This window comes from Phyllobates terribilis, unplaced genomic scaffold (genome assembly GCF_046119375.1).
Source record: "Phyllobates terribilis strain yellow unplaced genomic scaffold, ASM4611937v1 Scaffold_65__1_contigs__length_7625178, whole genome shotgun sequence".
NCBI classification, from domain to species: domain Eukaryota; kingdom Metazoa; phylum Chordata; class Amphibia; order Anura; family Dendrobatidae; genus Phyllobates; species Phyllobates terribilis.
In genome coordinates, this window is record NW_027362825.1 from 5,482,571 (window position 1) to 5,509,579 (window position 27,009).

Consider the following 27,009-nt stretch of genomic DNA (forward strand, 5'->3'; position numbering starts at 1 on the left):
GTGAATATTTTGCCAGTAAGGTTAACATCAATATTGATGACAGATATGCGCCTATAATAGGTCAATTAGGTATTGTCCATCCCTGGCTTTTGGCGCACTGAAATGGTTGCTAGTGGTATACTGGGATTGGGCAGAGTGCCAGATTTCAAAACTGTAAAGAAAATCTGGTGAGGTATGAAAACATCAACGAATTCTGTATCATAGCTGGCTGCTGCTTGTTTGTCAGTTTTATAGAATTTAACGGGAATCTGTGAGCAGTTTTTTGGGGGCTTTTTTATCTAAGAATAGCATGATATAATAATAATAATCTTTATTTATATAGCGCCAACATATTCCACAGCACTTTACAATTCAGAGGTTCATATACAAAAGTTAAAGATAATACAATAATTAAAGCAAAAATAATGACGACCCTGCTCGTAAGAGCTTACAATCTACAATGATGGATAAGAGCCCCTGATTCCAGTAATGTATCACATACTGTGCAGCTTGTTGCAATTTCAATAAAATCAGTGTTTTATCAGCAGGAGATTATCACTATAGGACATGTAATTCTAATAACCTCACTCAAACCGCTGAATGGCAGCTTTCTGCCTATACAGTGTACTCAGAAAGCTGTCAATCAGCAGTTTGGGGGGTCATGCAAAGCTCAGCATTCAGAAAGCTGCTAGATCTGCAGCAGATAAAACAGGGATTTTATCAAAACTACAGCAAGCAGCCCAGCAACTGAAACGTTGCTGAATCAGGGTCTCTGTCCCTACATTATGCTTCTCTCAGATATCAGCAAATACCTGGTGACAGATTCCATTTAAAATCAGCAACAGGGCAAGTTCCAGCCCCATCCTGAATTTTGCCTTTATGGGAGAGAGGACATTGGTGTCTAAATGATGTAAAAATCATGTGTTCCAGCTTAGATGATCATCCTGTTTCCAGAAAGCATGTACATGTGCAGTGTATCATTTAACAGTTGTGATTTATGGCTGTTTTTAAAACCATTAAAGATGACCTATCACCGGGTCAAAAGTTTCCAGTTTTCGCCCCTTGTTTTATTCCCGCTGATCCCCTCATTATTCCTTTTTTTTTAATCTGCCATACAGTTCCAGAGATCTGGAATGCTTATGTTAGTGCAAATTTTTCTGTTCTTTGCCAAAGGGGTGTGGCTCACAGGATTCTCTGTGGGCGTGTCTTTAGGCTGCTCTGCATTATTACCCTGCGAGCAACGCCCCCTTGGTAAAAGACAAAAAATTATCACTAAACAAAAATGCCCATATCTCAGGAACTGGATGGTGAATTTCAAAGAGCAAAAAGTGGTAAACTCAGGGGAACAGTGGGAATAAAATAGGGGCAAAAACTGGTCAATTCTGACCTTGGGACGAGTCCTCGTGAAGGCGTTTCTCTGTACAGTAAAGTGCAGTATTTGGTCTGTTCTAAATACAATAAAAAGGTCTTATAACAAATTGTGGGTATTTCTACCCTGACTTCTCCACGCTTGTATAATGGTCAATATGCTGCTAGAACTTTCTATATTTCCACTAGGAAAATAAATTTTTAGAACTGCCGGTGATATAACAATATAATTTTCTTTTAGTGAAACTTTTCTAGACCTCAGTTTACATTATCGAAGTTTACAGCTTATCACCAGCTGAAATAGCTCAGTTGGGAGAGCGTTAGACTGAAGATCTAAAGGTCCCTGGTTTGATCCTGGGTTTTGGCATATGGAGAGGTATTTTTTTAAAGAATAATTTTACATTTTCTATTGCGTTGATTTTTTTCCAGGACTCCACAATTCACAGATCATAAAGACACTTAATATCATAATCTTAAAAATGGCAATCATGGTTTACAAATCTGTAATGTGTGCACCTGATACTGACATCTAGTGGACACTAAGACAACTGCAACATTTTATTACTAATTGTTATTTACAAATCAAAACTAAACTAATAAAAAATCCCAAAATGTATATGACACTTTCTAATGAAAGGCTAAAATGCCTATTTTTATTTTTTACTGATACGTAGATGTCTAGTTTTGTTGGAGTTTTTTTATTAGTATTTTGTGTTATAAGGAATATGTATTGCAGCAAAGAAAAAAATATTTTTTAATTTTCTTACTAATTTGAATGGCATAAAAATAAAGGTCCAGACTGTGTTCACATGATGCCTTCCCAATGCATTTTTTGCAGTAAACTTAAAAAATACAGTAAAAGCACATCAGTTTTACTGCGGTGTCATATTTGTTTGGGAATGCATTGTGTGAACAAGTTCTTAGGGTAAATCCAGTGGTGTTTTTCCAAAATATAGGACCTCAAAGTCACTTCAACACTGACTAGGTCTGTGAAAAATAGAACTTGGAAATTTTCTTACATTTTCTTAAAAAAGAAAATTAAATCTTGCTGCTAAATTTTAACCTTTCTAACATCTTAACGAAATAAAAGGAGGTTTGGGAAATGATGCTGACATAAAGTAGACAAATAGGAAATGTTATTTATTAACTTGTTTGGTTGTCTGACTAGTTGATTTTAGGATATAAGCAGTTAAAGTTAAAAAATTGGTAACATTTAAAAATTTTCAGCAAACTTTAGATATTTTCACAAGAAAAACTAAAAACATATTGACCTCAATTTGCCGTTAATATAAAGTACAATGTGTCACGAAAAAACACTTTCAGAATCACGGGGATATGTTAAGCATTACAGTGTTATTATCACATAAAGTGACACGTGTCAGTTTTTAAAAATGTGGCTTTGGTCGTTAAGCTCAAAATTGGCTCCGTCACTAGGAATTAAAAATGAATATTGAAATAAAATAAATCATGATATATTTCCTTTCATCACAAGTAATGCTCATCTTTCTACTGCTTAGCTTAGAAAGTGTTAATTTACTTAAACCAGCAGTAGTCAGGATGGCCGAGCAGTCTAAGGCGCTGCGTTCAGGTCGCAGTCTCCTCTGGAGGCGTGGGTTCGAATCCCACTTCTGACATCAATCTTTTCCTTCCTGACATTATACAGCTTCTCTCCTGTAATTGATTAGTACATGTTAGAACACATAATAACACTGAAATCTTATATAGAATTTATATGGTAACGCAGCATTGAGTCACAGACTTCGGCTGTTTTACTAATTTCAGCCTACAATGATTTCTTAAAGGGACATCTAAGGAATCAAGAGTTGGATAAATGTTTATTTGTGTGACAACACCTTTAACCCTTTCCCTGCCGTTGTATATCGTAATGAGAATATGATGAAGCCTAATCCTATCTATTCTGTGATCCGACCCCATATCGTGTCGACAATCAGTGACGACCTGTCTGATCACATTCCTTACTTTACAGCGCAGTTATGTGAGCACTAACACCTGTATATACGGGAATATAGATATACAGCGTTTTACTACATTACTGTAAACAATATAAACCAATCCCTGTGTGGTATTAAAAGAATAAAGGAACATCAGCTAAAAAAACAAAACAATTTGTAATGAAAAATTGCAGTTGTCACATTGGCCACTAGAGATCAGTATGGTCAGACTAGGATCTTTGGTGTACACAGGTGGAACTGACTCTAGGGGTCACACAACAGCTATATGCAAATATCTTTTTGGCCTTTTCCTCGTTATAGTGGAGGAACAACTGTAAAATACAAAAGGGTGGCAGTGGTGACGTAGGACACAATTACTATCGTTATGCCCAAGGCTCAGGGGCACACTGGGGGCCCACCCGAGGATTCCTTGTTGACCGGTGGGCCAGTCTGAGCCCAGATATCTATACCACATGTAGGTTACAGACTTGTAAACGAATATCAACATTTTTATAGCTTGTGATCAGAGGCGTATCTAGGGCTTTGGTTCAGTGTTGGCGAAACTTCTGAGTGGGCCCCTAACCAGGTAACCCTGATTACAAAAATAGTGGTGCACCCAGATAGTGGATGTAGGAGAACCTCAGCAGATGACAGCACTGTTACTGAAAATAATCTCTATACAAAGACCAGCACTGCTATTACCGCCATATGGTGACATATTGCTAGATACCAGTCCTGCAGAATATATAAGAGATCACAGCACTGTTATATGTAGTAACTTACAGCTGACGTTCTTTCTGATTAAATTGTTCACTTTTCCCGTCTTTTCCATCTGGCCCAGACTGACACAACGACTTCTCCATCCAGGACTCAGACTCTCAGGTCTGCAGAGATCACAACAAAGACACATTTGATTCCTTACATTTCAGGCCCCGTCCCCATCTAGTCCCAACCTGCACAAACACCTCTTCCTGCTGATACCCCAATACTGAGCCTCTGTTGCTGTACGTGTCCATATTACTGCACCTTCTGTGTGCTCTCAAGATAGTAAAACAACCCTCTAGAATATAGTAATGCCATGTGCAAGTGCCTTAGAAAACAGTGACCAAATTTTGCCCCTTAGAAAGTAATAATGCCCTCTGTGTGCCCCTCTGACAGTCACAATAACCTGAGTTCCCCTATAACGATAAGTGCCCACTTAACATTTAATAATGTACTGAGTCTCCCCCTATATACAGCTCCCTATACACAGTATGATGCTCTCCTATACATAGTATAATGCCCCCTCACTGTATAGTACCCAACACACAGTATACTGACCCCTTAGTAGCCTCCAAACTGATGTCTCCAACACTGTATGATGGACCCCACACTGTGCAAAGACCCCACATTATCTCCCACACTGTATGATGGCCCCCACACTGTGAAAAGACCGCACATTATCTCCCACATTGTATGATGGCCCTCACACTGCACAAATACCCCACATTATCTCCCACATTTTATGATGGCCCCTACACTATACAAATGACCCCACATTATCTCCCACACATATGATGGCCCCTACACTGTGCAAAGACCCCACATAATCTCCCACACGGTATGACCCTAACTGTAATCCCCACACTGTACAAATAGCCTACATATAGTATAATGCGCCAGAAAGTCCTCAATATAGTACAGTGGTGGCCAAAAGTATTGGCACCCCTGCAATTCTGTCAGATAATACTCAGTTTCTTTCTGAAAATGATTGCAATCACAAATTCTTTGGTATTATTATCTTCATTTAATTTGTCTTCAATGAAAAAACACAAAAAGAATTGTCCTAAAGCCAAATTGGATATAATTCCTCACCAAACCTACAAAAGGGGGTGGACAAAAGTATTGGCACTGTTTGAAAAATCATGTGATGCTTCTCTAATTTGTGTAATTAATAGCACCTGTAACTTACCTGTGGCACCTAACAGGTGTTGGCATTAACTAAATCACACTTGCAGCCAGTTAACATGGATTAAAGTTGACTCAACCTCTGTCCTGTGTCGTTGTGTGTACCACATTGAGCATGGAGAAAAGAAAGAAAACCAAAGAACTGTCTGAGGACTTGAGAAACCAAATTGTGAGAAAGCATGAGCAATCTCAAGGCTACAAGTCCATCTCCAAAGACCTGAATGTTCCTGTGTCTTCCATGCGCAGTGTCATCAAGAAGTTTAAAGCCCATGGCACTGTGGCTAACCTCCCTAGATGTGGATGGAAAAGAAAAATTGACGAGAGATTTCAACGCAAGATTGTGCGGATGGTGGATAAAGAACCTCGACTAACATCCCAATAAGTTCAAGCTGCCCTGCAGTCCGAGGTTACAACAGTGTCAACCCGTACTATCCGTCGGCGTCTGAATGAAAAGGGACTGTATGGTAGGATACCCAGGAAGACCCCACTTCTTACCCCGAGACATAAAAAAGCCAGGCTGGAGTTTGGCAAAACTTACCTGAGAAAACTAAAATGTTTTTGAAGAATGTTCTCTGGTCAGATGAGACAAAAGTCGAGCTTTTTGGGAAAAAGCATCAACATAGAGTGTACAGGAAAAAAAAAGAGGCATTCAAAGAAAAGAACACGGTCCCTACAGTCAAACATGGCAGATGTTCCCTGATGTTTTGGGGTTGCTTTGCTGCCTCTGGCACCGGACTGCTTGACCGTGTGCATGGCATTATGAAGTCTGAAGACCACCAACAAATTTTGCAGCATAATGTAGGGCCCAGTGTGAGAAAGCTGGGTCTCCCTCAGAGGTCATGGGTCTTCCAGCAGGATAATGACCCAAAACACACTTCCAAAAGCACTATAAAATGGTTTGAGAGAAAGCACTGGAGACTTCTAAGGTGGCCAGCAATGAGTCCAGACCTGAATCCCATAGAACACCTGTGGAGAGATCTCAAAATGGCAGTTTGGAGAAGGCACCCTTCAAATATCAGGGACCTGGAGCAGTTTGCCAAAGAAGAATGGTCTACAATTCCAGCAGAGCATTGTAAGAAACTCATTGATGGTTACCGGAAGCGGTTGTTCGCAGTTATTTTGGCTAAAGGTTGTGCAACCAAGTATTAGGCTGAGGGTGCCAATACTTTTGTCTGGCCCATTTTTGGAGTTTTGTGTGAAATGATCAATGATTTGATTTTTGCTTCATTCTCTTTTGTGTTTTTTTCCTTGCAAGCAAATTAAATGAAGATAATAATACCAAAGAATTTGGGATTGCAATCATTTTCAGGAAGAAACTGAGTATTATCTGACAGAATTGCAGGGGTGCCAATATTTTTGCCCACCACTGTATTATGCACTCCCCATAGGCAGAGTCTGTAGGATAATCCCCCCCATAGGCAGTCTGTAGCATAGTAACCCCACCCCCCATAGGCAGTCTGTAGCATAATCCTCCCAGCCCCCCATAGGCAGTCTGTAGCATAATCCCACCCCACCTCCCATAGGCAGTCTGTAGCATAATCCCCCACCCCCTTAGGCTGTCTGTAGCATAATCCCCCCCATAAGAAAAAATAAATAAGCACAATACTCACCTCTTTCTCCTCCTAGTTCCCCCGCTGCTCTGAGCACCCGGCCCCCACACATCTTCAGCTCAGGGGGCCGGGTGCCAAGTGATGACATCAGTGATGTCAGACACAGAGGAAGCTATGGGAACTAATGGGAGAGGGAGCTCGCGGTTGCGGTGAATGGTGGGGGGGCCCGATGCTGGCACCGGGGGCCCCCCTCCTGCTCAAGGGCCCCATAGCGGCCGCCAGGCAATGCAGGGACATTGAGTCTCCTTGCTCTGTCCAGAGTGTAACTGTAGCGGCGTGCTGCTCACGCCACTACAGTTACAATAGTGTAGCTCCAGGTGGGCCCCCTCAGAGTGTGGGGCCCGGGGCAACCGTCCCACCCTGCCCCCGTGGTAGCTACACTACTGCTTGTGATTATTAAGTGTCGTATTGCTCTCCTACCTGAGGTCTAAGTTAGTGACAGCACCTCAAAGATAGATCACCTTTTCATATCTAGTGAGTGCACATGAATTGGCCAATTTGTGTGCTAAGTACCTAACAATTCATAAGTATAATGTATTTGTGAGTAATGTAGTCTAAAGGGAACCTGAACGACCTTTCCTACCAGTCTCCTTTGCAGCTCGGTTCCTGGTCGCTTCCCCTCATCCGCTGACAATGACTGACAGGTCTCTCCCTATATACACACGCTGAGAGAGACATATCATTCCAGAGGAGCGGGCGGGAGGAGCTGCAGGGACCAACCTTTTCCACTAGTCACTCATGAATCCTGGTCCCCGGCTGACTTTTAGGGTAGGGTCACAGGACCATTCTACATCTGAGAAAAACAGTCCTATTATTCTGATTCAGACTTTGATCATTTTCTCCACTCTCTCAGTCCCTGAAAATTGAAGCACACTCAGATGTCATCTGAGTGCGATCTGATTTTTTTCATGGACCTGTACTCGAATGAAAATTGGACATATCTCAGATTTTTTCAGTGGACTACTCAGTCTGGGGAAAAAATTGAACATGTGCACAGCCCCATAGAATATCATACGCACGAGAGCAATCAGTGAAAACCACAGATAGAACTCGTCCAAGAAAATCATTTGTGTGCAAGAGCCCTTATATTAGGTTTTTCTCTGAAATGCTGCAGTGTTTCAGAGTCACAATGTAGTTTTTGTTTCAAATACTTTTCCTTCATGTTTTTTTCACGATATTCGTTTTAATGAGAGCATTTGCCCCAAATGTGATGGAATTTATTATCATTTCCTTCCCTTTTCCATCTACTTTTTTCAGAGAATTCAATCTCGCCTTCTTAGAAGCAGCAGCCGGCCGGGTTTCTGCTTTTAAATATTTTCACTGATTTATGAAATAGAAAAAAGTCCAGGTAATGTGAGCAATCAGCCCCCACTAAGCCCCAGTGGCCTAATGGATAAGGCACTGGCCTCCTAAGCCAGGGATTGTGGGTTCCAGTCCCATCTGGGGTGCTTCATAAACTTTCTCTCCAACATTTTTTCCTTCCCACATTTCTTTATGGTCTCCATTACGTTATGGGTAATATTTGTATTAAATAAAAGTAACTTTCCTGAATTTTTCCAGTGATTGTGCTTTATCTACTATAAATTCAGGTATTGCTGATTGTATTATCGACTCTTCTACAAAGAGTTAATATCGTGGTAGAAAATGTAAGGCGAGAAGGTCCAGCGGTTTTATAGTTGTCATCCGCTACTGGAAAATCCCTTTCAATGCTCCCAGTATACAGAATAAAAGAAGAAGAAGATGTAAATCCCAAACAAGCACAACTTCTTCTCTCCGAGCGCCGTGTTACCTGGGGATCTGGTTACTTTGCTTGTCAAGTGAACGCTGCAGCCCATCAGCAGATCAGGTAGATTATCTTTGCTTTCCCATCTGCAGATTACTATGGATCGTCTCCAGAACTGGGAAAAATCCAAAATGATTACAGACAAAATAATCTAGTTTATTGGTTTCATCACAGATTTCCAATTCAGGCCTCAATTTTCCCCTTTGCAACAAAAGAAAGAATTCTGATAAAGCCCCCTATATAAAGCCCCTGTAATACTGATTATAGCCATGCTATTATTTTGAAAATCTGGGTTTACATTTTAGAGAAATGCACTGTTTCATTGTTATGCAAATGAGCCGCAAGTGCAGTGGGCGGGGCCTGCACTTACACTGCTGCTGCTCTTCCCTATTCTCTACCATGGGGAATGATGGCACTGGATCTCGGGAGGAAGAGGCAGGTTACTGAATAAATAGTGACCTGCCAATCACTGTAACAAGACTGGCAGCGGGAGTGTAAGTAGTATATTATTCTTAGGAGTAATGTCAATTTGATTGCAGTAACTCAGCTCAATCATGAAAGATAAAACCTCCTCCAGAAAGGACAGTGAATCTGGATCGGTCCTTACAATTCAGAGGTTCATATACAACAGTCATAAGTAACAGTTAGAGATAATACAATAATTAAGGCAAAAAAACTGACGACCCAGCTCGTAAGAGCTTAAAATCTACAATGATATAGGGTAAGAACCCCTGATTCCAGCAATGTATCACTTACTGTGCAGCTTTTGCAATTTCAATAAAATCAGGGTTTTATCAGCAGATTATCACAATAGCACATGTAGTTCTCCTGCTCTGTATAACCACACCCAAACTGCTGATGGGCAGCTTTCTGCCTATGCAGTGTACACAAAAGCTGTCAATCAGTGGTGTGGGCAGAGTTATACAAAGCTCAGCATTCAGAGCACTGCTAAATCTGCAGCAGATAAAACAGGGATTTTATCAAAACTACAGCAAGCAGCCCAGCAAGTGAAACGTTGCTGAATCAGGATCTCTGTCCCTACATTATGCTGCTCTCAGATAACAGCAAATACCTGGTGACAGATTCCATTTAAAATTAGCCGCAGGCCAAGTTCCAGCCCCTTCCTGAATTGCGCGCTAATGGTTTCCTCTGTGGAAGGGAGGACATTGGTGTCTAAATGATGTAAAAATCATGTGCTCCAGCCTAGATGATCATCCTGTTTCCAGAAAGCATGTACATGTGCAGTGTATCATTTAGCAGTTGTGATTTACGGCTGTTTTTAAAACCATTAAAGATGACCTATCACCGGGTCAAAAGTTTCCAGTTTTTGCCCCTTGTTTTATTCCCACTGCTCCTCTCATTATTCCTTTATTTTAATCTGTCATACAATTCCAGAGATCTGGGATCTTTACGTTTAGTACAAATTTTTCTGTTCTTTGGCAAAGGGGTGTGGCTCACAGGATTCTCTGTGGGCGTGTCTTTAGGCTGCTCTGCATTATTACCCTGCGAGCAACGCCCCCTTGATAAAAGACATAAAAAATTATCACTAAATAAAAATGCCCATATCTCAGGAACTGGATGGTGAATTTCAAAGAGCAAAACGTGGTAAACTCAGGGGAACAGTGGGAATAAAATAGGGGCAAAAACTGCTCAGTTCTGACCTTGGGACGGGTCCTCGTGAAGGCGTTTCTCTGTACAGTAAAGTGCAGTATTTGGTCTGTTCTAAATACAATAAAAAGGTCTTATAACAAATTGTGGTTATTTCTACCCTGACTTCTCCAGTATTGTATCACTGTCAATATGCTGCTAGAACTTTCTATATTTCCACTAGGAAAATTAATGTTAAGGCTATGTGCCCACAATGCAGAAATGCTCAGGATTTTTCCTGACCGTTTCTGCATCTCCCTGGCAGAAAAAAACGCATGCGGATTGTACATGTGGATTGTACATGTGGATTGTATATGCGGATTGTACATGCGGATTGTACATGCGGATTGTACATGCGGATTGTACATGCGGATTGTACATGCGGATTGTACATGCGGATTGTACATGCGGATTGTACATGTGGATTGTACATGCGGATTGTACATGCGGATTGTACATGCGGATTGTACATGCGGATTGTACATGCGGATTGTATATGCGGATTGTACATGCGGATTGTACATGCGGATTGTACATGCGGATTGTACATGCGGATTGTATATGTGGATTGTACATGTGGATTGTACATGCGGATTGTACATGCGGATTGTACATGCGGATTGTACATGTGGATTGTACATGTGGATTGTACATGCGGATTGTACATGCGGATTGTACATGCGGATTGTACATGTGGATTGTATATGTGGATTGTACATGTGGATTGTACATGCGGATTGTACATGCGGATTGTATATGCGGATTGTACATGCGGATTGTATATGTGGATTGTACATGCGGATTGTACATGCGGATTGTACATGCGGATTGTACATGCGGATTGTATATGTGGATTGTACATGCGGATTGTACATGCGGATTGTACTTGCGTTTTCCTGCCAGGGACATGCGGATGTGAAGCGTTCTTCACTTGTATTTCCGCATGCGGGTTGTCAAGCGCTTTCCAAGCGATTTTAGCATCACTTGGAAAGTGCTTGTCAACTTGGTCACACTATATAAATCCATGCAAACGGCATGGATTTATATACTGTGACCGAAAGAATGATAAAAAATAAAAAAATATATATATATACTTACCCTCTGATGGCCCCCGGTGTCTTGCTTCCCTCCGTTCTCCCTTGCCAGCAGCGGTAGACTGAAGGACCTGCCGACTTCAGCGTCGCGTGACCCATCACATGACTATGACGTCAGCGCAGGTCCTTCAGTCCATCGCGAACTGCCAGCATGCGAGGAGGAGCGCAGCGCGGGCCGCCAGAAGGTAAGTATATATTTATTTTTTATTCTATTCTTTTTTTTTACAGTTTTCTATGGTACCCAGGTCCGGAGGAGAGTCTCCTCTCCTCTACACCCGGGTACCATCCGCACATTAGAAAGCATGGAATGCGCATCTACATATACAGTGATGCGTAATCCATGCAATCTAATGCAAGTCAATGGCGGTGAAAACGCAGCGCTTCCGCAAAATAATTGGTAGTGCTGCTTTTTTTTCCGCAATGATAATCCGCAGTGGAAACTTCTGCAGCATGTGCACAGCACATGCGGATTATCATTGGGGAACATGGCAGCCTTCTACCAAGCGTTTGTTAAGCATTTCTGCAGCGTTTTTGCCGCTGCGGAAATGCTTAAAAAACGCATCGTGGGCACACAGCCTTAGAACTGCCGGTGATATAAAAATAAGATTTCTCGCGTGCTGCGCCAATTCTCTGGAATGCACTACCCAGGACAGTTCAATTAATTCCCAATACCCACAGTTTCAAGCGAACCCTAAAAACACATTTCTTTAGAGTGGCGTATCACCTAAACACACTCTGTCCATCCCAGCTTTCCCCCATATTAAAATCTTCTTCAACTTCGGGTTCAAACCAACCATGCACATAAAAGCCTCTGTCAGGACTGCACCCATACTGGCTGGCGACCAGTCCATGTATTATTATTTATCCTATTCAGTATATCAAGGCTGCATTATACAATATGTGTACTTTTTACCTTTTGTGTCTCCCCCATTTCCTCATAGACTGTAAGCTCGCGAGCAAGGCCCTCACTCCTTTCGATATGAGATATGCTTATTCTGTATTGTCTGTACAAGTCCCCCCTAAAATTTGTAAAGTGCTGCGGAATATGTTGGCGCTATAAAAAAATAAACTATTTATTATTATTTTTATTTATTTAATTTTCTTTAATTGAAACTTTTCTAGACCTCGGTTTACACTGTTGAAGTTTACAGCTCATCACCAGCAGAAATAGCTCAGTTGGGAGAGCGTTAGACTGAAGATCTAAAGGTCCCTGGTTCGATCCTGGGTTTCAGCAAGAAGGAAAAGAGTCTTTTAAAGAATATTTTTACATTTTCTTCTGCATATAAATAAATAAATTTTGAAGCAATGAAAAAAACATTTTTTAATTTCTTTACTAATTTGAATAGCATAAAAATAAAGTTCAAGACTGTGTTCACATGATGCGTTCCCAATGCATTTTTTTTTTTTGCAAAATTAAAAAATATAGTAAAAACGCATCAGTTTACTGCATTGTCATTTTTGTTTGGGAATGTATTGGGTGAACAAGTTCTTAGGGTGAATCCAGTGGTGTTTTTCCAAAATATAGGACCCTCAAAGTCACTTCAAAACTGACTAGGTCTGTGAAAAATAGGACTTGGAAATTTTCTTAAATTTTCTTAAAAAAAAAATTAAATCTTGCTGCTAAATTTTAACTTTTCTAACATCCAAACGAAATAAAAGGAGGTTTGGGAAATGATGCTGACATAAAGTAGACATATACAGTGGGGAAAAAAGTATTTAGTCAGCCACCAATTGTGCAAGTTCTCCCACTTAAAAAGATGAGAGAGGCCTGTAATTGCCATCATAGGTAGACCTCAACTATGAGAGACAAAATGGGAAATCAAATCCTGAAAATCACATTGTCTGATTTGGAAAGAATTTTTTTTTCACATTTTGGTGGAAAATAAGCATTTGGTCAATTAAAAAAGTTCATCTCAATACTTTGTTATATATCCTTTGTTTACAATGACAGAGGTCAAACATTTTCTGTAAGTCTTCACAAGGTTGGCACACACTGTTGCTGGTATGTTGGCCCATTCTTCCATGCAGATCTCCTCTAGAACAGTGATGTTTTGGGGCTGTCGCTGGGCAACACGGACTTTCAACTCCCTCCAAAGGTTTTCTATAGGGTTTAGATCTGGAGACTAGCTAGACCACTCCAGGACCTTGAAATGCTTCTTACAAAGCCACTTCATTACCTTGTCGGTATGCTTGGGATCATTGTCATGCTGAAAGACCCAGCCCCATTTCATCTTCAATCTTCAAGAATTTTTTTCTCGTTACGCCGTTTACCGATCGGATTAATTCTTTTTTTATATTGATAGATCGGGTGATTCTGGACGCAGCGATACCAAATATGTGTATGTGGTTTTTTTATTATTATTTTATTTTGAATGGCGTGAAAGGGGGGTGATTTAAACTTTTATATATTTTTTATTTTTTTAGTATTTTTAAAAACATTTTTTTTTACTTTTTGCATGCTTCTATAGTCTCCATAGGATACCAGAAGCAGCAACTGTCCGATCGTCTCTGCTACATAGAGGTGATGAACAGATCACCTCTATGTAGCAGAAATGCTCCTGTGCTTATGAGCACCAACCACTAGGTGGCGCTCATAGCGATCAGTACATGACAACCTCTGGGGTCTGCTGCAGACCCAGGGTTGTCATGCCCATCCATCAGTGACCCGCGATCACGTGAAGGAGTCACCGATGGGCGGGGTAAGTAACGCACTTCCTGCGCGGCGCTGTTAAATGCCGCTGCCAGAGTTTGACAGCGGCATTTAACATGTTAACAGCTGTGGTGGATTGCGATTCCACCCGCGGCTGTTGCGGGCACATGTCAGCTGTAAAAATCAGCTGACATGTGCCTGGTTCAGTGTGGGCTCACCACCGGAGCCCGCGCTCAACAGGGGGTGACAGTCTGGTGCATACTATTATGCCCCAGGCTGTAAAGGGGTTAAGGATATAAGCATTCAAAGTTTGAAAATGACAAATTTCTCAAACTTTTCAGCAAACTTTAGATATTTTCACAAACAAAGCTAAAAACATATTGACTTAAATTTACCGCTAACATAAAGGACAATATGTCACAAATAAAAGCTTTCAAAATTATTAAGATATGTTGTAGCGTTCCAGAATTATTAACACAAAGAGTGACACTTGTCAGATTGAAAAAAATGAGCTTGGTCGTTAATCTCAAAAGTGGCTCTGTCACTAAGGGGTTAAAGATCAATAATAAAAATAAATTATGCTACATTTCCATTCATGATAAACACTAATCAGCTTGTAGCTGACTGGTTTGGAAACAGTTAATTCACAGCATTCAGCAGCAGTCAGGATGGCCGAGCGGTCTAAGGCGCTGCGTTCAGGTCGCAGTCTCCTCTGGAGGTGTGGGTTCGAATCCCACTTCTGACATCAGTTCTTTTCCTTCCTGACATTGTACAGCTTCTCTCCTGTAATTGATTAGTACATGTTAGAACACATAATAACACTGAAATCTTATATAGAATTTATATGGTAACGCAGCATTGAGCCACAGACCTTCAGCTCTTCTCCCTAAGCTTCTTTTAACTAATTTCAGCCTACAATGATTTCTTAAAGGGACATCTAAGGAATCGAGAATTAAACAAACATTTATTTGTGAGACAACACCTTTAACCCAATCCCTGCCATTGATATGGTATATCGTAATGAGGATATGATGAAGCCTAATCCTATATCATACTGTGATCCGACCCCATATCGTATCGACAATCAGTGACGACCTGTCTGATCACATTCCTTACTTTACAGCGCAGTTATGTGAGCACTAACACCTGTATATACGGGAATATAGATATACAGCGTTTTACTACATTACTGCAAACAAAATAAACCAATCCCTGTGTGGTATTAAAAGAATAAAGGAACATCAGCTAAAAAACATTTCCACTGATTTATGAAATGTGAAAAAAGTCCAGGTAATGTGAGCAATCAGCCCCCACTAAGCCCCAGTGGCCTAATGGATAAGGCCCTGGCCTCCTAAGCCAGGGATTGTGGGTTCGAGTCCCATCTGGGGTGCTTCATAAGCTTTTTCACCAAAAACGCAGGTGTCAGGGTTTTCAGTGTTTTTTCAGCATTTTTTGTGTCAAAACCAGAATGAGACTTTTTTTCACTGAACTTTATGTACATGCATAAAAGAGACAAAGGACAGTTAAAAAACGCACCAAAAAAAAGCAAAAAAGCAAGAAAAATCCCGAACAAACCTCCTGGCAAGAGATCAGGTTTTGCTGCAGAATAAAAAGGCAGCAAAAACACAATGTGTGAATATACCCTCAAAGGGTTTGTCCACTACTGGAAAATCCCTTTTCAATGCTCTCGGTGTACAGAATAAAAGAAGTAAAAACTGTAAATCCCAAACAAGCCCAACTTCTTCTCTACGAGCGCCATGTTACCTGGGGATCTGGTTACTTTGCTTGTCAAGTGAACGCTGCAGCCCATCAGCAGATCAGATAGATTATCTTTGCTTTCCCATCTGCAGATTACTATGGATCTTCTCCAGAACTGGGAAAAATCCAAAATGATTCCAGCCAAAATAATCTAGTTTATTGGTTTCATCACAGATTCCAATTCAGGCCTCAATCTTCCCCTTTGCAACAAAAGAAAGAATTCTGATGGGTGAAGATTTCATCCTGTTTCCATTCGCACCCAGAGTAAGACATGTGAGTGAGACATTGGCCCCATTAGTGCTGACATTTTGCTTTTCATAAATTTACACATCGGAAAATCACTGGAAGGAATAGCAAAAGCAGATTTATTGCCAAACAGCATCTTAATGTTACCTGGATCCCTGCAAATAATTACACTGAAATCTGGAATATTGCTCTTAAAGGGAACCTCTCATCAAGTTTTACACCCCAAACTAATGACATTTTTATAAAGTCCCTGTAATGCTGATCACAGAAATACCATTATTTTGAAAATCTGGGTTTACATTTTAGAGAAATGTACTGTTTAATTGTTATGCAAATGAGCAACAAGTGCAGTGGGCGGGGCCTGCACTTACACTGCTGCCTCTCTTCAGAGACAGTGGACAGTGAAGCTGGACCACTGAGCAACAGTCCAGGTCTTTTTCTCCTTGGCCCAGGTAAGACGCTTCTGGCGTTGTCTATTGGTCATGAGTGGCTTGACACAAGGAATGCGACACTTGTAGCCCATGTCCTGGATACGTCTGTGTGTGGTGGCTCTTGAAGCAATGACTCCAGCAGCAGTCCACTGCTTGTGAATCTCCCCAAAATTTTTGAATGGTCTTTTCTAAACAATCATTTCAAGGCTGCGGTTATCCCGGTTGTTTGTGCACCTTTTTCTACCACACTTTTTCCTTACACTCAACTTTCCATTAATATGCTTGAATACAGCCCTCTGTGAACAGCCAGCTTCTTTAGCAATGACCTTTTGTAGCTTACCCTCCTTGTGGGGTGTGTCAATGACTGCCTTCTGGACATCTGTCAAGTCAGCAATCTTCCCCATGATTGTGGAGCCTACTGAAATAGACTAAGGGACTTTTTTAAACACTTAGGAAGCCTTTGCTGGTATTATTTGTTAATTATTCTCATTTGCTGAGATAATGACTCTTGTGTTTTCATTGGCTGTAAGCCATAATCATCAACATTAACAGAAATAAACACTTGAAATAGATCACTCTGTTTGTAATGACTCTATATAATATATGAGTTTCAGTTTTTGTATTGAAGAACTGAAATAAATTAACTTTTTGATGATATTCTAATTTTGTGAGAAGCACCTGTACATACTGTAATAGGTCAATTAGGTATTGTCCATCGCTGGCTTTTGGCGCACTGAAATGGTTGCTAGTGGTATACTGGGATTGGGCAGAGTGTCAGATTTCAAAACTGTAAAAAAATCTGTTGAGGGATGAAAACATCAGCGAATTCTGTATCATAGCTGGCTGCTTCTTGTTTGTTGGTTTTATAGAATTTAAAGTGAATCAGTCAGCAGTTTTTTTTTATCTGAGAGTAACATGATATAAAAATAATATTCTTTCTTTATATGGCGCCAACATGTTCCAGAGCACTTTACAATTCAGAGGTTCATATACAACAGTCATAAGCAACAGTTAAAGATAATACAATAATTAAAGCAACAATAATGACAACCCTGCTCCTAAGAGCTTGCATTCTACAATGATGTAGTGTAAGAGCCCCTGATTCCAGTAATATATCACTTACTGTGCAGCTTGTTGCAATTTCAATAACTTCAGTGTTTTATCAGCAGGAGATTATCAAAATATGACATGTTTTTCTCCTGCTTTGCATAACCACTCCCAAACCACTGATTGGCAGCTTTCTGCCTATGCAGTGTACACAGAAAGCTGCCAATCAGTGGTGTGGGCGGGGTTATAAAGAGCTCTGCATTCAGAGAACTGCTAGATCTGCAGTAGATAAAACAGGGATTTTATCAAAACTACAGCAAGCAGCCCAGCAAGTGAAACGTTGCTGAATCAGGATCTCTGTCCCTACATTATGCTGCTCTCAGATAGCAGAAAATACCTGGTGACAGATTCCATTTAAAATTAGCCGCAGGCCAAGTTCCAGCCCCTTCCTGAATTGAGCGCTAATGGTTTCCTCTGTGGAAGGGAGGACATTGGCGTCTAAATGATGTAAAAATCATGTGCTCCAGCTTAGATGATCACCCTGTTTCCAGAAAGCATGTACATGTGCAGTGTATCATTTAGCAGTTGTGATTTATGGCTGTTTTTAAAACCATTAAAGATGACCTATCACCGGGTCAAAAGTTTCCAGTTTTCGCCCCTTGTTTTATTCCCGCTGCTCCCCTCATTATTCCTTTTTTTTTAATCTGTCATACAATTCCAGAGATCTGGGATCTTTATGTTAGTGCAAATTTTTCTGTTCTTTGGCAAAGGGGTGTGGCTCACAGGATTCTCTGTGGGCGTGTCTTTAGGCTGCTCTGCATTATTACCCTGAGAGCAACGACCCCTTGGAAAAAGACAAAAAATTATCACTAAACAAAAATGCCCATATCTCAGGAACTGGATGGTGAATTTCAAAGAGCAAAAAGTGGTAAACTCAGGGGAACAGTGGGAATAAAATAGGGGCAAAAACTGGTCAGTTCTGACCTTGGGACGGGTCCTCGTGAAGGCGTTTCTCTGTACAGTAAAGTGCAGTATTTGGTCTGTTCTAAATACAATAAAAAGGTCTTATAACAAATTGTGGTTATTTCTACCCTGACTTCTCCACTCTTGTATAATGGTCAATATGCTGCTAGAACTTTCTATTTTTCCACAAGGAAAATTAATTTTTAGAACTGACGGTGATATAACAATATAATTTTCTTTCATTGAAACTTTTCTAGACCTCAGTTTACACTGTTGAAGATTATAGCTCATCACCAGCTGAAATAGCTCAGTTGGGAGAGCGTTAGATTGGAGATCTAAAGGTCCCTGGTTTGATCCTGGGTTTTCGCACAAGGAGAGCTATATTTTTAAAGAATAATTTTACATTTTCTATTGCATTGATTTTTTTCCAGGACTCCACAATCCACAGATCATAAAGACACTTAATATCATAATCTTAAAAATGGCAATCATGGTTTACAAATCTGTAACGTGTGCATCTGATACTGACATCTAGTGGACACTAAGACAACTGCAACATATTATTACTAATTGTTATTTACAAATCCAAACTAAACTAATAAAAAATCCAAAAATGTATATGACTCTTTCTAATGAAAGGCTAATCAGTGTTTTATCAGCAGGAGATTATCACTATAGGACATGTCATTCTCCTGCTCTGTATAACCACACTCAAACCGCTGATTGGCAGCTTTCTGCCTATGCAGTGTACACAGAAAGCTGTCAATCAGCAGTGTTGGCGGGGTTATACAAAGCTCAGCATTCAGAAAGCTGCTAGATCTGCAGCAGATAAAACAGGGATTTTATCAAACCTATAGTAAGCAGCCCAGCAACTGAAACGTTGCTGAATCAGGGTCTCTGTCCCTACATTATGCTGCTCTCAGATAACAGCAAATACCTGGTGACAGATTCCCTTTAAAATTAGCAACAGGCCAAGTTCCAGCCCCTTCCTGAATTGTGCCCTTATGGGAGAGAGGACATTGATGTCTAAATGAAGTAAAAATCATGTGCTCCAGCCTAGATGATCACCCTGTTTCCAGAAAGCATGTACATGTGCAGTGTATCATTTAGCAGTTGTGATTTATGGTTGTTTTTAAAAGTATTAACCCCTTTACCCCTGAGGGTGGTTTGCACGTTAATGACCGGGCCAATGTTTACAATTCTGACCACTGTCACTTTATGAGGTAATTACTCTGGAACGCTTCAACGGATCCCCCTGATTCTGAGAATGTTTTTTCGTGACATTTTGTACTTCATGATTGTGGTAAAATTTCTTTGATATCACTTGCGTTTATTTGTGAAAAAAACGGAAATTTGGCAAAAATGTTGAAAATTTTGCAATTTTCAAACTTTGAATTTTCATGCCCTTAAATCAGAGAGATATGTCACACAAAAGAGTTAATAAATAACATTTCCCAAATGTCTACTTTACATCAGCACAATTTTGGAACCAACATTTTTGGGGGTTAGGGAGCTATAAGGGTTAAAAGTAGACCAGCAATTTTTCATTTTTACAACAAAATTTACAAAACCATTTTTTTAGGGACCACATCACATTTGAAGTCACTTTGAGGGACCTTTATGACAGAAAATAACCAAAAGTGACACCATTCTAAAAACTGCACCTCTCAAAATGCTAAAAACCATATTCAAGAAGTTTATTAATCCTTCACGTGCTTCACACCAATTGAACATGGAAGGAAAAAATGAACATATAACTTTTTTTCACTAAAATTTAATTTTAGAACCCAATTTTTTTATTTTCACAAAGGTATCAGGAGAAATTGGACCCCAAAAGTTGTTGAGCAAATTCTCCTGAGTACACCAATACCTCATGTGGGGGATTGCTATTGTTTGGGCGTACGGCAGGGCTCGGAACGGAAGGAGCGCCAATTGACTTTTCAATGCAAAACTCGCTGGAATTGACAGCGGACCCCATGTCGCATTTGGAGAGCCCCTGATGTGCCTAAACAGTGGAAACCCCCCACAAGTGACCCCATTTTGGAAACTAGACCCCTTAAGGAACTTATTTAGATGTGTGGTGAGCACTTTGAACCCCCAAGTGTTTTGCAAAAGTTTATGACGTACAGCAGTGAAAAAAAAAATCATTTTTTTCTTCAAAAATTATCTTTTTGCCGCAATATTTTTATTTTCACGAGAGTACCAGGAGAAATTAGACCCCAAAAGTTGTTGTGCAATTTCTGCTGAGTATGTCGATACCTCATATGTGGGGGAAAGCCATTGTTTGGGCTCACGGCAGGGCTCGGAAGGGAAGGAGCGCCAATTGACGTTTTCAATGCAAAACTCGCTGATATTGACAGCGGACCCCATGTTGCGTTTGGAGAGCCCCTGATATGCCTAAACAGTGGAAACCCCCCACAAGTGACCCCATTTTGGAAACTAGACCCCTTAAGGGAACTTATTTAGATGTGTGGTGAACACTTTGAACCCCCAGGTGCCTCACAGAAAACTATAATTTTGACTTGTGAAAATAAAAATAATCATTTTTTCCACAAAAATGTTAGAAAAAATAATTTCACAGGGGTATCAGGGGAAAGTGGACCGCAAAATCTGTTGTCAAATTTCTCCTGAGTACGCTGATACCCCATGTGTTGGAGAAAACTACTGTTTGGGCGCATGTCAGGGCTCGGAAGGGAAGGAGTGACGCTTTGGAATGCAGGCTTTGATGGAATTGTCTGTGGGCGTCATGTCACGTTCTCAGAGCTCCTGATGTGCCAATGTGACACAGGTACTTTAGATGCAGTGACACAGAAACACAGAGCAGCCAGTACAGGGTTAATAAACATGGGGGGGGGATTTATTGTAACAGGGTCAATCTCCACGCAGGGAGTAACAGGGGAAATATGGGGACAACAAGGGAAGTAGCAGGTAACAGGCTGTAACCTGACAATCCACAGTTTGGCTAGATGTAGCAGAGTCGAAACGGTTGTAATCGGCAGTTTTATACTTAGCTGACTCTTGTTCCCCACAAGGCTGTTGCCAGCTGATGCCGGTGTTGTTTTCTTCTGGCTTCCCCGCCTAAACAAAGCTCCGTCTTCTGGCGGTAGCGGGCGGTCTCCGGTTTGACCCGCTGAGCCCCTAGTCCATAACACTGCACCTTAATTGCTCGGCTCCATGGACTCTGTGTCTCTTCTCCCTCTAATCAGGCTTGACTCCAACTGTCAACTCCCCGCTTTCCCGCACAAAACTCCTTTTTCTCCCTCTTCCTAGACACGCCCCTAGCTCCCCGGTCACCTGACCCCTGAGCTCTGGCTCTGGACACGTCCCCAGCTTCCCGGTCACCTGACTCCTGTGCTCGCAGTCTGTCTTCCCCCTGCAACCAGAGGCACAGCCCCGGCAGTTCCGGATCCCTTGTTCTGAAAGTATTTACACCCCGGTCTTCCCCCTTACACTCTCGCTCTCCTTTAACTCGCCATTCCACGGGCGAGAGTTCCTTCACCAAACGTTCACATTCTTGGACTTCCTGGACAATACGTTGCCATATAAACTGATCATGTTCGTAACGGTGAGGAGGCACTCCTGCTGTTGTCCGTTCTGACCGGCGTAACTCAGTTTGACCAATGGGAGGTGCAGGGTCACTTGGATTCCCAATCTCTGCCTGCCCGGTGGCTTCAACCGATGGCGTTCCCTCGCCGCCTGCACTGGGAACTGCAGGTAATCAAGTGCTGGGGCTCGGAGGTAGAATCAACAATTCTTCTTCATCCACATCGTGGCTTGGGGCAACTGTGACAGGACCCTCTCTAGAAGCAGGTGATTCTTCTTCATCTTTGTCATCTTTAGACAGACAGGGCCGCAACATACTATGATGAACCACTCTGGTAGGGGCTCCTTCAGCCCCCTCAGGTTGAACTTCATACACAGGTCCTTCAGCGCCAACCCTTCACCTCACTCGGTGCGGGGTCCGTTCCCACCGCCTACTCAATTTGCCCAAGGGCCGCCTGTCTCGAACCAACACCCGCTCCCCGGGCCTCAGAGCTGTCCCTCGGACGGGCAATGTCTTAAGATGTTTGAGCTCTCGAAACTTTTGTTGTACCAACCGTCGGAGGGTCTGCAGTCGATGCTGGTGTTCCCGGACAGAGGAAGACATCCCCGTCCATGGTTAGTCCTCCTTGGGGTCCAGCTCTAACTCAGTAATCTCTCGCCCCTTTTGCCCGATTAGTAAGGTATAAGGAGTGAACCCCGTCGTACTATTCACTTGGTTGTTGTAGACCCACACCAGCTCGGCCACAAACTCAGGCCATCGTACCTTCCGATCTTCCTCCAACATGCGGAGCATTTAGATCAGTGTCCGATTAAAGTGTTCACAGGCCCCATTTCTTTAAGGGTGGTAAGGAGTAGTCTGTGACTTCTCAATCCTGTACAACCGTTGCAGCTCTTCCATCACCCGGCCCTGGAAGCAGACGCCTTGATCGGAATGGATCTTCTTTGGGCAGCCGTACACCTGAATGAAGTCTCGGCAGATGGCCTGCGTAGCTGATTCGGCGGTCTGGTCTCTGGACGGGGTCACCACCGCAAACTTTGTGAAGTGGTCTGTCATCACCAGGCAATGTTCATACCCAAGATGCGCCAGTCCAACAGTCAAATAGTCGATCATCAGCACCTCCAAGGGGGCAGAAGTCACAATGATTTGTATGGGGACCCGCTGCTCCGGGGACTTAACCAGCTCACAGCTCCGACATCTTCGACAAGTGTCTTCTATTGTTGCTCGCAGTCGGGGGTGATACACCAGCCTCTGCAACCACTGAAATGTCTTCTATGGTCCGAAGTGAGCCCCTCTTTCATGAGCCTCCTTAGCCACTACTCCGACCAACTTCTCTGGGATCACCACTTGCCAGGTGATCCTGAACTCTCGCGGTAGCTGTACCCGTCAGTACAGCAGCCCATCTCGCAAACAAAGTCTCTCCCATGGTCCCAGCATTTTCAGTGCCCCCGGGAACAGGGTACTCCTCTCCTCTCGACTGGGGACCTGTCTCAAAGTCACCCATTGATGTAATTGGGCAACTTCTTTGTCAGTCTGTTGAAGTCGGACCCAGTCATCTCTTGGCTTCCCTTGCACTTGTTCTTTCGACGTCTTTCTGATCTGTCCCTCCGCCTCGACCAGCGGTCCCACGAAACTTCGGAAGCTAGAGACCTCATCCACCTCCAAATCTTCATCGCGGTCATGATCCGGCCACTCATATGTCACTCTGGAGAGGGCGTCAGCGTGAGTGTTCTCTGCTTTAGACCGGTAGGCGATCTTAAACTGGTTGTAGTGTCGGCGTCCCTGCCTCCTGCTAGGCAGAGACGCCGTTCCTCTCACCTCCCTGCTCCGTCCTCGGCGTCCTCTTCCCGCGCTGCTGGCAGTGCTCGCCGCTTCCCAGGCACTGTGCTTAGGGCGCGCACGCGCGCACTCCCTCTCTCTTAAAGGGGCCGCGTGCGCCGTCCTAAGGAGTCCCCAGCCAATTGCCGGTGGAGCTCCCATATATAAGGCACCTCCTTCAAAATGGAGGTGCCCGAGCAAAGTTGTTGCAAAGCCTTTCACCTCCGCTTCAGCCCTCAGGTCCCGTTGCCAGTCTGCTTTCCAGCTCTGTCTACCTGCTTGCATCCCTGCGGTCCGACAGTCTGTCTACCTGCATCCGCCAGTCTGTCTATGGACGAGTCCGCCTGCTGATCAGGAAGCACCTGCCTGATACCTGCCTGATACCTGCCTGAGATCACCTGCCAGCCAGCCGAGAGACTCTTTCCCGCTCACCTGGGAGCGCTCACCTGCTACCTGCCAGCTAGCCTACCTGGAGGCTCTGCCGTCACTTGCCGTGGCCACCTGCCAGCCAGCCGAGAGACTCTTACCCGCTCACCTGGGAGCGCTCACCTGCTACCTGCCAGCTAGCCTACCTGGAGGCTCTGCCGTCACTTGCCGTGACCACCTGCCAGCCAGCCGAGAGACTCTTACCCGCTCACCTGGGAGCGCTCACCTGCTACCTGCCAGCTAGCCTACCTGGAGGCTCTGCCGTCACCTGCCGTGTCCACCTGCCAGCCAGCCGAGAGACTCTTACCCGCTCACCTGGGAGCGCTCTCCTGCTACACGCCTGCTAGCCTACCTAGAGGCTCTGCCATCACTTGCCGTGACCACCTGCCTGTCTAGAGACTCTTACCCTGCTGTCACTTGCCGTGACCACCTGCCTGTCCAGAGACTCTTACCCTGCTGTCACTTGCCGTGACCACCCGCCTGTCAAGAGACTGTTCGCATTACTTGCCGTGACCTCCTGCCCCTCTTCCCAGAGACTGCTCCTGTCTCTTGCCGTGACTACCTGCCCGCCTTCCCTGGGAGCCACCCGCTTCCTTACAAGGACTGTCCCTTTGTAGAGTAGCTCAGAGGTTCCACCTCCCAGACCCGTTACACTGGTACCTGGTCATGAGGGCCACCCATCGCTGCTCCAGGGCCCCCAATTTCGTATTCTCCAGGTGAGCCAGCGGGTTGTTATCTGTTCTCACCAGTACTTCAGACCTGGACAAATACTCTGTGAACTTTTCGGTCATTGCCCAAAACAGAGCCAGCAACTCTAATTTGAAAGAGCTATAATTATCAGGTTTCCTCTCAGAGTCGTGAAGGGAGTGACTGGCGTACGCAATCACACGCTTTTTCTCCTCCTGCACTTGGGATAACATGGGATAACAGACCATGTAGGCTCCCATCAGTGTGGAGTATGAATGGTTAGGAGAAATCCGCATAGGCAAGTGTTGGGGCCTCGGTCAGGGCCATTTTTAGGGCACGGACGGCTGCTTCCCCACCAAATCGCCCGATTCTTGGAGCCCGCCGGCACTCCCTTAAGTAGCTCCAGCAATGGGTTGGCTATGAGGGTGAAGTTCTTCACGAATCTTCGGTAGTACCCGGCAAGTCCCAGGAAGACCCGAACGTCCTTCACTGTCTTCGGGGTAGGCCACTCCTGTATGGTGGCCACCTTTTCCCGGGTGGGCCTGACTCCTTCACCGGACACAGTATGACCGAGATATTCGATCTGTTTGCTGAATAGGTGGCACTTCTGGGGCTTCACCTTTAGGCCATGACTCTGTAGGCGACTCAGTACTTGCTCCAGTCGCTGGAGGTGCTCCTCGAAGGTGGCGGCATAGACAATTATGAAATCAAGATAAATCAGTGTCGACTCAAAGTTCAAATCGCCCAAGCACCTCTCCATCAGACGCTGGAAAGTCCCGAGGGTGTTAGTCAGGCCGAAGGGCATCCGATTGAACTCGAACAGTCCCATGGGTAATATGAACGCCGTCTTCGCACGGTCATGTTCGGCCACGGGCACTTGCCAATACCCGCTGGCCAGATCCAAGGAGGAGAAGTATCTTGCCTTCCCTAAGACCGACAGGGACTCTTCGATTCGGGGTAGTCGGTAAGAGTCTAGTACTGTACAGACATTCAGTCGTCTATAGTCCACACAGAACCGCAGGGTCCCATCTTTCTTCCTGACCAGGACGAACGGGGCTGCCCACGGACTCTGACTCTGTAACATATGGGCTAGCATCTCCTTAACCTCTTTATACATCTGGGGAGGTATCTGCCGGTATCTCTCCCGCACTGGGACAGCGCTCCCCGTGGGAATCTCATGGGTAATGGCTTCGGTGCAACCAAAATCATCCTCGTGGCGAGCAAAAACTTCCTGGTACCGCTCCAGTACCTCCTCAACCTGCTGCACCAGTCGAGGTGAAAGTCTCGTCAATTCAGCCCGCATTTGTTCTAGGATTCTTCGTCCCCCCTTCGCACTAGCATGGTGGGATTCCGGCGGCGCGGTGACCGCCAGAGTCCAGGGGTCTCCTCGTACAGCGGACAGCTGTACCACATCAGGTCGCACTAACTTCTCTGGCATTCCCAGAATCTGGGCTATTTCCGCCCTGGGAGGGAGTGTAAGATCACCTTCGCCCAGATTAACACAACACACTATAACATTGAACCCTGGAAGGTGGCCAGTGTCCGAGCCACCAGGAGTCACCATGGGATCCCGAGTCAATCAGGCAGTGAACAGCCCGACCGCTTATTTCGGCCCAGACAGTTGGGCTGGTGGAAACTAGGTCCTTGGGACTTCCTCTTTTTCTTTCCCCTTCCTTAGGCTCCGGGCTGTGTCCCCCAAACATGGAGCACATTAGTTTAACGACTGCCGTGACAGGGGCCGCCCTCGGCTAGCACAGCCCCTGGTGTAATGTCCTGTGCCTCCACACTTCCAGCAGGTCGTGTCTCTGTCTGTGTAGGGCTGCCTCACTTCTCTATGGAACTCTCCTGCAGGGCGGGGCCTGAATTCAATTCTTTCCCTAACTGGGGCAATCGATCCTGGTATCTCTGGTGTCGGTGCCGGGGTCTTCTTGAGACTGGACCATTCACCCCGCATCTCCTGTATCTCCTTTTTCATCTCTCGAGCCCATTCCAGTTCAGCTGCAGGCAGGGTGGGTACCTCGTTACTCTGGACCAACCCTGCCAGGGCCGTCACCCCCATCTC

General features: G+C 43.7%; 7 non-coding genes across 7 annotated transcripts; all 7 read left to right on the plus strand.

Annotated features, from left to right (window-relative positions):
• The first annotated feature begins 1,641 nt into the window (after positions 1–1,641).
• On the plus strand, positions 1,642–1,714 carry TRNAF-GAA (transfer RNA phenylalanine (anticodon GAA)). Its single transcript has one exon. It is a non-coding gene; the product is annotated as a tRNA-Phe (tRNA).
• Positions 1,715–2,898: 1,184 nt separating this feature from the next.
• Positions 2,899–2,981, plus strand: TRNAL-CAG (transfer RNA leucine (anticodon CAG)). The gene has a single exon. It is a non-coding gene; the product is annotated as a tRNA-Leu (tRNA).
• Positions 2,982–8,231: 5,250 nt separating this feature from the next.
• TRNAR-CCU (transfer RNA arginine (anticodon CCU)) lies at positions 8,232–8,304 on the plus strand. The gene has a single exon. It is a non-coding gene; the product is annotated as a tRNA-Arg (tRNA).
• Positions 8,305–12,541: 4,237 nt separating this feature from the next.
• Positions 12,542–12,614, plus strand: TRNAF-GAA (transfer RNA phenylalanine (anticodon GAA)). Its single transcript has one exon. It is a non-coding gene; the product is annotated as a tRNA-Phe (tRNA).
• A 2,078-nt stretch (positions 12,615–14,692) lies between these two features.
• Positions 14,693–14,775, plus strand: TRNAL-CAG (transfer RNA leucine (anticodon CAG)). The gene has a single exon. It is a non-coding gene; the product is annotated as a tRNA-Leu (tRNA).
• A 572-nt stretch (positions 14,776–15,347) lies between these two features.
• Positions 15,348–15,420, plus strand: TRNAR-CCU (transfer RNA arginine (anticodon CCU)). Its single transcript has one exon. It is a non-coding gene; the product is annotated as a tRNA-Arg (tRNA).
• A 3,351-nt stretch (positions 15,421–18,771) lies between these two features.
• TRNAS-GGA (transfer RNA serine (anticodon GGA)) lies at positions 18,772–18,844 on the plus strand. The gene has a single exon. It is a non-coding gene; the product is annotated as a tRNA-Ser (tRNA).
• The last annotated feature ends 8,165 nt before the right edge of the window (positions 18,845–27,009 follow it).